Source organism: Enoplosus armatus, chromosome 13, assembly GCF_043641665.1.
Source record: "Enoplosus armatus isolate fEnoArm2 chromosome 13, fEnoArm2.hap1, whole genome shotgun sequence".
Taxonomy (NCBI): Eukaryota; Metazoa; Chordata; class Actinopteri; order Centrarchiformes; family Enoplosidae; genus Enoplosus; species Enoplosus armatus.
The window spans coordinates 8,851,264-8,861,089 of NC_092192.1; positions in this window are offsets into that span (position 1 = coordinate 8,851,264).

Genomic DNA, 9,826 nt, shown 5'->3' on the forward strand with positions numbered 1-9,826 from the left:
CAGGACAATCCTAATCAATGTGTGTAGAATATCACTTGTTCAATTTGAATGATGATTGAATGATAGTAACTGATTTTGTGGGTGATGGAGAGAGAAGCAAAATGGTATATTTATTCATCTGAAAACGTTACTCTTGTAATACAAAAATAAAACTTATCATGTGGAGTTTTTGACCTGTAGCAGTGCTATGGAGCAGGTTTTTTATGAGTGGCTCCCCATTTTGTTTGTTTCACACAAGTGCGGCACGATACACAGTCCTTCTAATGGTTTCACATTATTCATTCAAGGTGGTGGTAATGCGCCAAAATACACAGAAATGTGCCAGCAAAAGCTAGTAAGCTAGTAAACATGGATGTAAACAGTGCAGGTTTCAAAATGTTTTTTGAGGAAGAAACTACATTCAACACGTCTGTTAGAGCTCAAGGATACAAGGTAAGGTGAGGTAACACTGAATGTAAACTTAACTTTTGTTTGTTTAAAAAAAAAAAACTCCACACCGCACCTTTCACTACTCAATGATGGTATTCTTTTTTAGTGGATACATTAAAGAGTTTATTTTCTCTGCAGAGTCTTGCTGCTACGACGACAACTGTATTTTTTGTCTATGTTTCCAAGAAAAGTAGAAAACAGGACATATTTTTAAAAGCTGCCTGTACTAATAAATAGGTTACTCGCACACTCTGCCACACACATGCACACATACCCACAAGACATATGACACTGCCATATCCCAGTGAGGGTCCTATAGGGCCATACAATAGTGTAGGTGTGGTCCTGTCAAATAACCAGAATAGGCAGGCAGACAGACACACACAACCATACACACTTTCCAGCCATTTGTCTCCTTCTTGTCCCTCCGCTCTATAGGACCTGAAGAGGCCCCTCTGTTCCTCTGACAAAAGAAGGAGGATCTGACAATAACTCACAACCGCAGACCAGAGAGCGGTCAACTCCAGGTAAGGAGAAAAAAAGCCCCCTGGTTGCCTGCAGAGAAGAGCTCTGAAGTAACAACTGAGGAGAAGAAACAAGACTAAACGTGGGGAAAGGGAGCTGGAAAGGCTGTGAATATCTGATGTTGGATAGAGTTGTGCCTATGTTCCACAAACACAGAGTGTTTTGAAATTGACCCGCGTGCTTCCTGTCTTGGTTATCTCTCCAAGGAGGACCCCCGCAATGTCTGGAATGTCAGTGAGAGGAGGAGGAAAAGTGTGCACCCAGATCCGACTTCCGTTCCATGCAGGTGCTGCTAAAAGTGAAGAACAGGCTCCACATGCTATGTTCACTGACAAGTTGCTTCCTTGCTTCCCTCAGCTGTTTGGTACTTGGCATGTGGCGTACGGTGCGGTTTTTAGAGCTTTTTTCGCTGATGAGATCAGTGACAGTGAACCTAAACAGTAAAGCTGAAGAACGGAAACCAAAACAATGAGCTGAAAAGTGCTAAAACGTACAGCTGAGGAAACTGCCGAGTCGAGCGATAACTGGGTTTGACATTTTGAGCGACCCGTCTCACACATTACATATAGTGATTTGAGCCATTATTAATATCAAATATTGATTATAGCAGTTTAAATCTAATGACACTGTCTTTACAATACAACTGGTATATATGTTTAACAGAAATAAATCTTGAGTCGCATCTTCAAATGAACTTTTCAATCCGCCACTTCTAACTTCTGTCATTATTAGCAGTTTAGCCCGGATACAACATAGGTATACTGTGATTAAGTGTTCAAAATGAATCATTGATTACCAAGCTACTTTTGGGTAAGACGTTTAATCAAAAAACCCATTCCACTCTGGTCACAACTTCCATAAAAGTATGCTAAATTACTGTGCCAAGCCAGCATAGGTTAAATGACTGCTAGGCCTATTTATGTGGTAACCAACTATGTTTCTTGACATTATCATAATACATTTGAGAAAAGTCTTTATGTGATTATGGATATGATGGTGGTGCCAAAGCTTCTGAGTATCACAAAAAACCTACACAGGTTTTATGTTTGTGACAACAATTGTAAAAATCAACACACATTCATCGATTAGCTCCAGTTCTACCATAATGATGTAATGTTAATATTTACTTACTGCTACTTTCCTCCTGATTAGCAGAAAAGCCATTTAACATTGAGGTACTTCCATATAAATGTTTCCAGTGGCAACATGCCTGCTAGTTACATCAACCTCAGATTTTCCTTCTATTATCTCCTATTACTTATTAATCCTGTGGGCGATTTTTAACTTGAATATGGCATCTTAAGCAGGCTTCTCTCTGTCTGTGCTCGTACTCAAAATAATCAAATCATTCACCCTGATCTTCTTATCTGTGCTTAAAGAGACCTTCCTGGTTGTTACAGCAATGATGTCACACAACCTAAGCGTACCTGAATACCTGCATGTTACAATCATGCGCTCCAAAACGTGAATCCATCATCTTGTCAGCCTTATCCAAGGTCATTATTTTCAAAAAGGGAGCATGACATCATAATGACTTTCACAAACCAGAACACCACACTTATGCTAACTAGCCTCCATGCTAACTACAGTCGCATTATGATGTTATAGTATCACCATGATGTAACAAAGTTGTAAAATATACAGGTGCTTCTGCATGACACAATGTCCTGAGCTTATCTCCGATCTGTCATCCTGAATAGTCTAACTTTATTACCCATTAAACCCTTAATAATAACACGGCTGATGGACTTTGGTCAGCCAAGTAGTTTTAATTTTGTAGCTCCACCTTACAAGCACAATCTCATTGTTTCAGGGCTAAAATGTATCCCTGTTATTTCTGTTAATTAAATCTTCCATTCTTACTAAAACACTGCATATCAAAACCTGTTGGAACTTGATCACAACAGCTGATTTATATTCAAATCATGTTAAATCACATGCTAGTGTTTCACACTTACAAATCAGAATCAGAAATACTTTATTGACCCCCGGGGGGGGAAATTATACCTCTCTTGTGCCTGATTACAGGCAGTCTGAGTAAATCACTACATCGGTTATTTCCTTAAAGCATTTACTTTCCTGAAACCAACCATGCCAGTGAAAGCCTGACATCATGCAGGTACAAAGGAAGAGGTGGAATGACAACATGATCACACTTCCATTACGGGAAAATGTAAACAGTACAGGTAAGAATAGCAGAAACCAACGACCTGTTAACTGATTTATAACTCTGACACCTTCCTGCTACATCCTTGTCTATTATCTCACTCTGACACCGTCACCTTCAAAGTGACACCTTACAGGGTGATAATGATTTAATTACACTGGCATTAGGTAATTTGAGCTGCTTTAATTCTGGAATTTCTTTTATCTGAAATCAAGTATCAGTTTGTGATTCTATTATTTCATTTAGATTACTTTCAGCAACATTTTCACACACTAAGTTTCAAGCATGTCATTATTTTTGGCTAGTGCCTCCTTGAGGTTCCTTGTTGCTGCAGAATCAATCTTAACCCGTCTGAACTTAATCTAACTTTACCCAAACCTGTGTAGAAGGTCACTGAAAGAATGTAAACATCCGAGTCAAAACCACACTCTCAGACACACCATGAGTAATTTTCCACAGACCAGCCCCACTAAGTCGACAAACAAGTGCTATTTTGAGTCTGTGGATACTATATTATACTGTTTGAATGAGAATCTGGTATTGTTACAGCAGCATGTACATGTCTAAAATGACCACACTATACAAATTTATTCTATGCTGTTTAACTGTTTTTTTCTGCACACCATTGATACTGTGCACACATTTTTTTGTGACCTTAGAGGGAGAAGGAAAGAGAGGGAGACAGCAAAAGACAGAGACAGAGATCATGTTTCAGGGTAAGTTTACGTGTATGGCCCATGGCTTTGTGACCCTACTCTTATTTTATAGCCTTGCCCTTCTATTTCCTTCCATCTTTTGTTTCCTTTCTTCTTTAATCTTCCTGCAAACACAAACATGTCATGCTATCATTCATACAACCACCTGTATGCAACGACCACCAACTGTGTGTATTGCCAAATGCTTGCATGTTTTGGTTTTGTGTCAAGCTCATGCAGTGTACTTTATGTATAAGTTCAACCATCAAATGGTGCATGACTATCCTAGCACTGCAACATAAGATGACTTTTGGATCAACAGGTGTTTACGTGGGCACTTGAGTGTAGAAGGTGCATGCATGCTTTTGAGTTCTCTTGCCTCTGCCTCCCTCGGTGCATGAGTTTGTGTTGCTGAGTCACTTGCATGCCTTACACCTACATGCACGTCTACTCTGCCCTAAGGTCTCTGTAAAGCTCTCTTTGCAGTCTCCAGGTCAGACCCTGTGGGTGCAGTGGAGTCAAGCCGGGTCAGCCGCCTGAGCAGGCCGTCCAGCGGCAGCGCACAGAGAGGCCAGTGTGCTCCTCCTGCTCCCACCATCTGACCAACGCACCGCATGAGTGCTTCAGTTTCAGCCACAGCACAAAACACCAGTGTCTGATTTCCCCCAAAGTAACCCTGCCACAGCCATGGCGCCTTTTGTTCCCACTTTAAATAAAACATAGTCCAGTCATTAGGCAGAAAGGCCCTCCTGTGCATAATTCAGGGTCAGGTATCAATTTGAGGCAAGGAGATAAGGTTAAGGAAGGACAACACTGTTGTTCTCACAATACTGTCAAACAACAGACATTGCATAAGTAATTAAATGTGGTCATAACAGTAGTTTGGGTTGCTGTTTGTCTCCAGTCCACACTATCTATTACAGGGCTGCAACTAACCATCATTTTCATCATCAGTTCATTTTCCCAGAGCCCAAGGTGACGTTAAATTGCTTCTAACAGTCCAAAACCCCAGATATATTTAGGATTAATAACTATCAACTAAATGTTTTAGCAGTAATCCATTTTAAACTATTAAGAAGAACATGTTTATCTAAAGATAAAAAAAAACAAAAAGCCATACAGGTGAGAAAGGCAAATTGCAGGTGACAGGCTGTGTTCAAAAATACAGTCACTATTTGCTAGGACTATTTGCCATCTAATCTTCATGAAGCTATCTTATGAATATGCTCACATGAAACACTAAAACCAACAGGTTGACAGTTGACAACCGAAACTGAACAGCCACAGCGATACTAGATGCACCTGCCGCTACCAAAGTCGCCTTCACGTACCTGCCGATTTTCCGGTCACTTCTCGGTTTTCAACTTGTAGTCCTTGTTTCTCTCGAATGTGTTTCCTCTTTTCGAAAGACTAACAGTTAGAAATACACAAACTAACGGGAAAAATTCACTTTTCAGTAGTTGGCTAGCGCGCCTCGGTAATGAGCTTTCCTTCTTCCTTCCCTCGCAGTTAGCTTACCTTATTCCCTGGGGAGTGAAGCGGATGAAAGGTAATAGAGGACCAAGTAGACCAATGACATGCGGCGGGGGGCGGGCACTTTGGGAATACACGACACCCTATTGGTCAGTCCATGTTAATGGCGGAACAGTGAAAACGGGAATTTCTCTATAATGTTTTGATGTTCTTCAGTTCACTCAAAAGAGGTGAAAGCCTCAACTGAGCTGTGACATATTTCACTGCCATACTGAATTCACTTGCAGAGACATGTATTGTAAGTGAATACTTTAACAAATTAAATATGCACACGGTCAAGGTCATCTTTCAAACATGATAACTGATAATAAAAGTAAAAACTGACAGAACAGAGAAAAAAAACCCTCAAAATTAAACGTGAAAAGACAAAGTGGCCATGAAAAAACATCCGTCTACATAAGAGTTAATGTTCTCAGGGCAGCGCAATGTGGATTGAAAGGAGATAATCATTTCTAAGAGGCTCTGCAATGCAAAGCTATATAAACTACTTTGAATACCTTTGTTTCATGCACAGAAAGATTAACTGGGCACCATCTACTTCTTATTGCAATAGACAAACAACTGAGGCCACACTGTTTGGATGGTTCAGGACACAGCTGAATTAGAAAATATGAACATCTTCAAGGCACAACATTATTCAATGTCAGAAAGATTGGAACAAATGCCTTCAGGTACATATGTTACATGTACAATTACATTTACAACTGATGCTACTTGGATCCAGTTTTAGTTGGGTTTTTTTTAATGACCTCAAATTGTCTCCTGATAAAGTGCAATAACTATTTCTCCCTGTAAACTGTACTGTACATTTTTATCTATCTTTAAACCATCTGACTTTAAAGCCGTCTTCTATACTGGTAAATGTTTATTTGTTTGTTTGCAAATAACTGTTACTGCTATCCAGGAAGCCTTCAAAATATCACAATTCAGCACAATTAAATACTCCCCCTCCTCCCTGTTCATATTGTCATTATTGCAGTGTAAGTGCTGGCCTACTATTGTAATCATAACAATCAACAACAACAATCACAGTGATTGTAATGACAATCAAGTGATGATAAGGCTGAAATTGATGGGATGACAGCAATGACAATAGCAACTCTTGGCCACTTGGTGGCAATTTATTCACTGAGAACTGAAGCACATGCTGGGCCTGTTGTCAGCAGCTGACTGTGTTGCACCAAGTCACTACATGGGATGGTTCACTGCACTCCAATTACAACACAATTTTAAGATATTTGTAGTTTACTGGAGTATTTTCATTGTATGCTACGTTATACTTTCACATTTAAGAGGAGAATATTGTACTCTTTACTCCACCACATTTATTTAACAGCTGCAGTTACTAGTTACTTTGCAGATTAAGTGATAATAGACAAAACCTATGAGTTCTTGAAATACAGTGCATTGCCACAGGTTAATCTACCCAACAGTATGTAGATTAAAATTAGCTTGACCTCAACAAGCTGCAACATAAAACACAAACACATTAATGCATCACTAGTAATAATCCAATAATACTCAGATAATGTAAGTTTATTTGTAGATGGAGTTTGCGTCATGTTTTTTCGTACAGCTGTTTAATTATTAAATGTTAAATGTTTTAAGTAATGTATATACGGACTCTGTTAGGTGCTTCAAAATGATGTTTTCTATGCCATGTATTTATTTAGACATTATGAATGTACTTAATTTCCACTTGTGCTTCCAAAACATCAGGGAGGGGGGAAAAAGGAGTTTTTGCCCACTAGTAAGGATATGGAGCACATGAAGATGCACATTCACATGCTATTAGCCCCTTAAGGATACAAACAGTGTTTTTGTAAGTAATGCTGAATGTAAACATAACTTTTGTTTGTTTAAAAGAAAACTCCACAGGGCATCTTTAAGTTTATTGTTCTGTGAATCAAAGAAAAACATTATGTCCAATTTGTTGTCTTAATTTCACAGTCAGGAACTTGTCACTTATGTACCTCTTTAGAGTTTTACTTAGATTTTCCCAAATATTACTTGTTACATCACCTGGGCAAAACGAAAGGTCACTATTTAACAAGTTCTCTGGCCGTCTTTTTGACTTAAACCAGCAAATAAAGAAATGTTAAGACATAAGACATGCCTTAAGTGAATTGAACTGAAACTAAATAATCTCGTGCTGCTAAAACAAAATGAGTAACACTCCATTAAACATATCCATATATATTTTATTCTCAATACGGCAAAATACAAAGAATATTCAGGACAGACTCTCATTAGTCACAATTAATACTCACTTCACAAGAATGCTTTTAAATTACATAACCTAAGTTTGAAGATCAAACTCAATGAGTACCTTTAATCATATTGCATCCATCATATATAGTATCTCTATCATCAGTTCTCTTAAAACTAATCCAATTTAGACTATTGTACATAGTGTATGCTGCTGGTCTCACTTTAGAGACGACTTTTAGAAAAAAGGTGTTATACAACATACTGTATAAACTGCTACAACTGTTTTGACCTGTAGAGAAATACCTCTGTTTCAAAAGACATGTTGGACCAATTGTTCAAAAGGGACAAATAGTAAATACATCTCTCCCATGAGGACGAAAACAGACGTGGTTTTACATAACAGACTGTACACACCAGCCATCCATCCCATGAGATCAACAATATACATTTCATGAAAAGTACACGCCTCCATATCAAATACAGAGAAGACAAAATATCCGCACTTGGATCTAGAGACATTAATGATTATGTGGCGACCATGATACTGAGACACGGTGAAGCAGGAGACAAAGAATACGACCACGGTAAGAAAAAGGACTGAGAAATCAATCTGATATAGTGTTAAGAGACGGGATGTCATCTGTAACAGCTTGGAAGAAGAAGAAGAAAACACAAAAGCCCACAGAGAAGAAAAGAAATGTGCATAAAGTATCTCACAAATGTATTTACAGCATTTTTAAATTTCAATAAAAATGTCAACCTGTAGTAGAAATTCACCCTTAAAGAAATGTTATATTTACAATTTATACATTTGTATTTAAATAGAAACATGCAAGTGTTAACATCTTCCTACTGAAGGTCAAAAAAAAAAAAAAAAAAAACTCATCTTACCCTGGATTCGTTCAAGTTAGAATTAATATTAATTACTACTTACAATGAAATCTCATCATGAACAACCCCGATACATTTACATCTTCCTATTTCATAAAATGGTACTTCTTTAAATGGCAAAATAGAAAAAAACATTAAGCAAAGGGGCAGAAAAATAAATAAGTGTGAGTAGCAAACTGTTAAAAATTATTCTAATGCTAAATTTTGTACATTTGACTACAAGATAGTGTAGGGAACACAAGGCGCGGACCTGTACTTACAAAGTGTACCAGTGTATGAAGACATTGACTGGGCTGGCAAAACCCACAGAGGAATTCCTATGAGAAAAGTGGCCTCCAGCTTTAAGTACAAAATGGCTCAAGCCATCTGTGTTTGGTTATAAAAACAGATCTATATACACATATATACTAAACCAGTACACAAAATTGCAAAAGCTAAAGGCATTGGACATTTGAGTTGAACAGGTTTCTCACTGAGGCGGGAAAAAAAGGAGTGGGGGAAAAAAATCCCGAGCCTAAAAATCAATTTTTCTTCCACAGAAACAGATCAGTTTTTGTAAAAATCCTGCATAGATTAAAATAATACCCCCTCTGACTTTCTCTTTTTCAAGTGCAAGAGGAAATAACAGTATCCCCTCCTACAATAAAGGCCAGGGAGCCAGTGAAGGAAAGAAAATATGAAACACAAAAAAAACATGGGCCAAATAGTAATTCTTAAATACTTGTTTTAATGTTTAAGATGAGCTCTGAAAATACACCAAGCTTATGAAAAGTGCCAGAAAGTTACAGACTATCTCAAGGCTTAAACCTTCTGGTACTTTCCTCTTGTCCAAACTCATCTGCCATCAACTAAAACAAAACCCATAAACGTTTCCATGAATTCTATTTGGCCCAGGCTTTAATATTTCCAGCATGTTTTAGTAGGAAGTGGGCACAAAACAAAAAAAAAAAAAAAAAAAAAAAAAAAACGCACACAAAAAAGGACAGTCCTTCATGTCATTGAACATTACCAAATACCCAAATGTCAACTGAAATCTTGGGTGAAACGCTAATGTCTTCATTCAAACCCACTGCCATCCACGTTTCCCTTGACGACAACCAGTAATTTTAAATATCCAACAGAAATGTTAATATCGGGACAGCTGTGTCTAACCCGCTCGCTATACCACATTTACAACAACTAGCTGACACGTTTCTTAGCTACCATCTTGTAATACAAGCAAGATTAAGATTTTAAAATTTAAATAGGTACAATTAGACATACAAATACTTTGCATCTTATAACCCTTGTTCAACCCTGTTTTACAAGTATGCATTTGAAAAGTTATACTTCTGCTTGGCCAGAAGAAGAAAAAAAACTGCTTGGTATATAAATA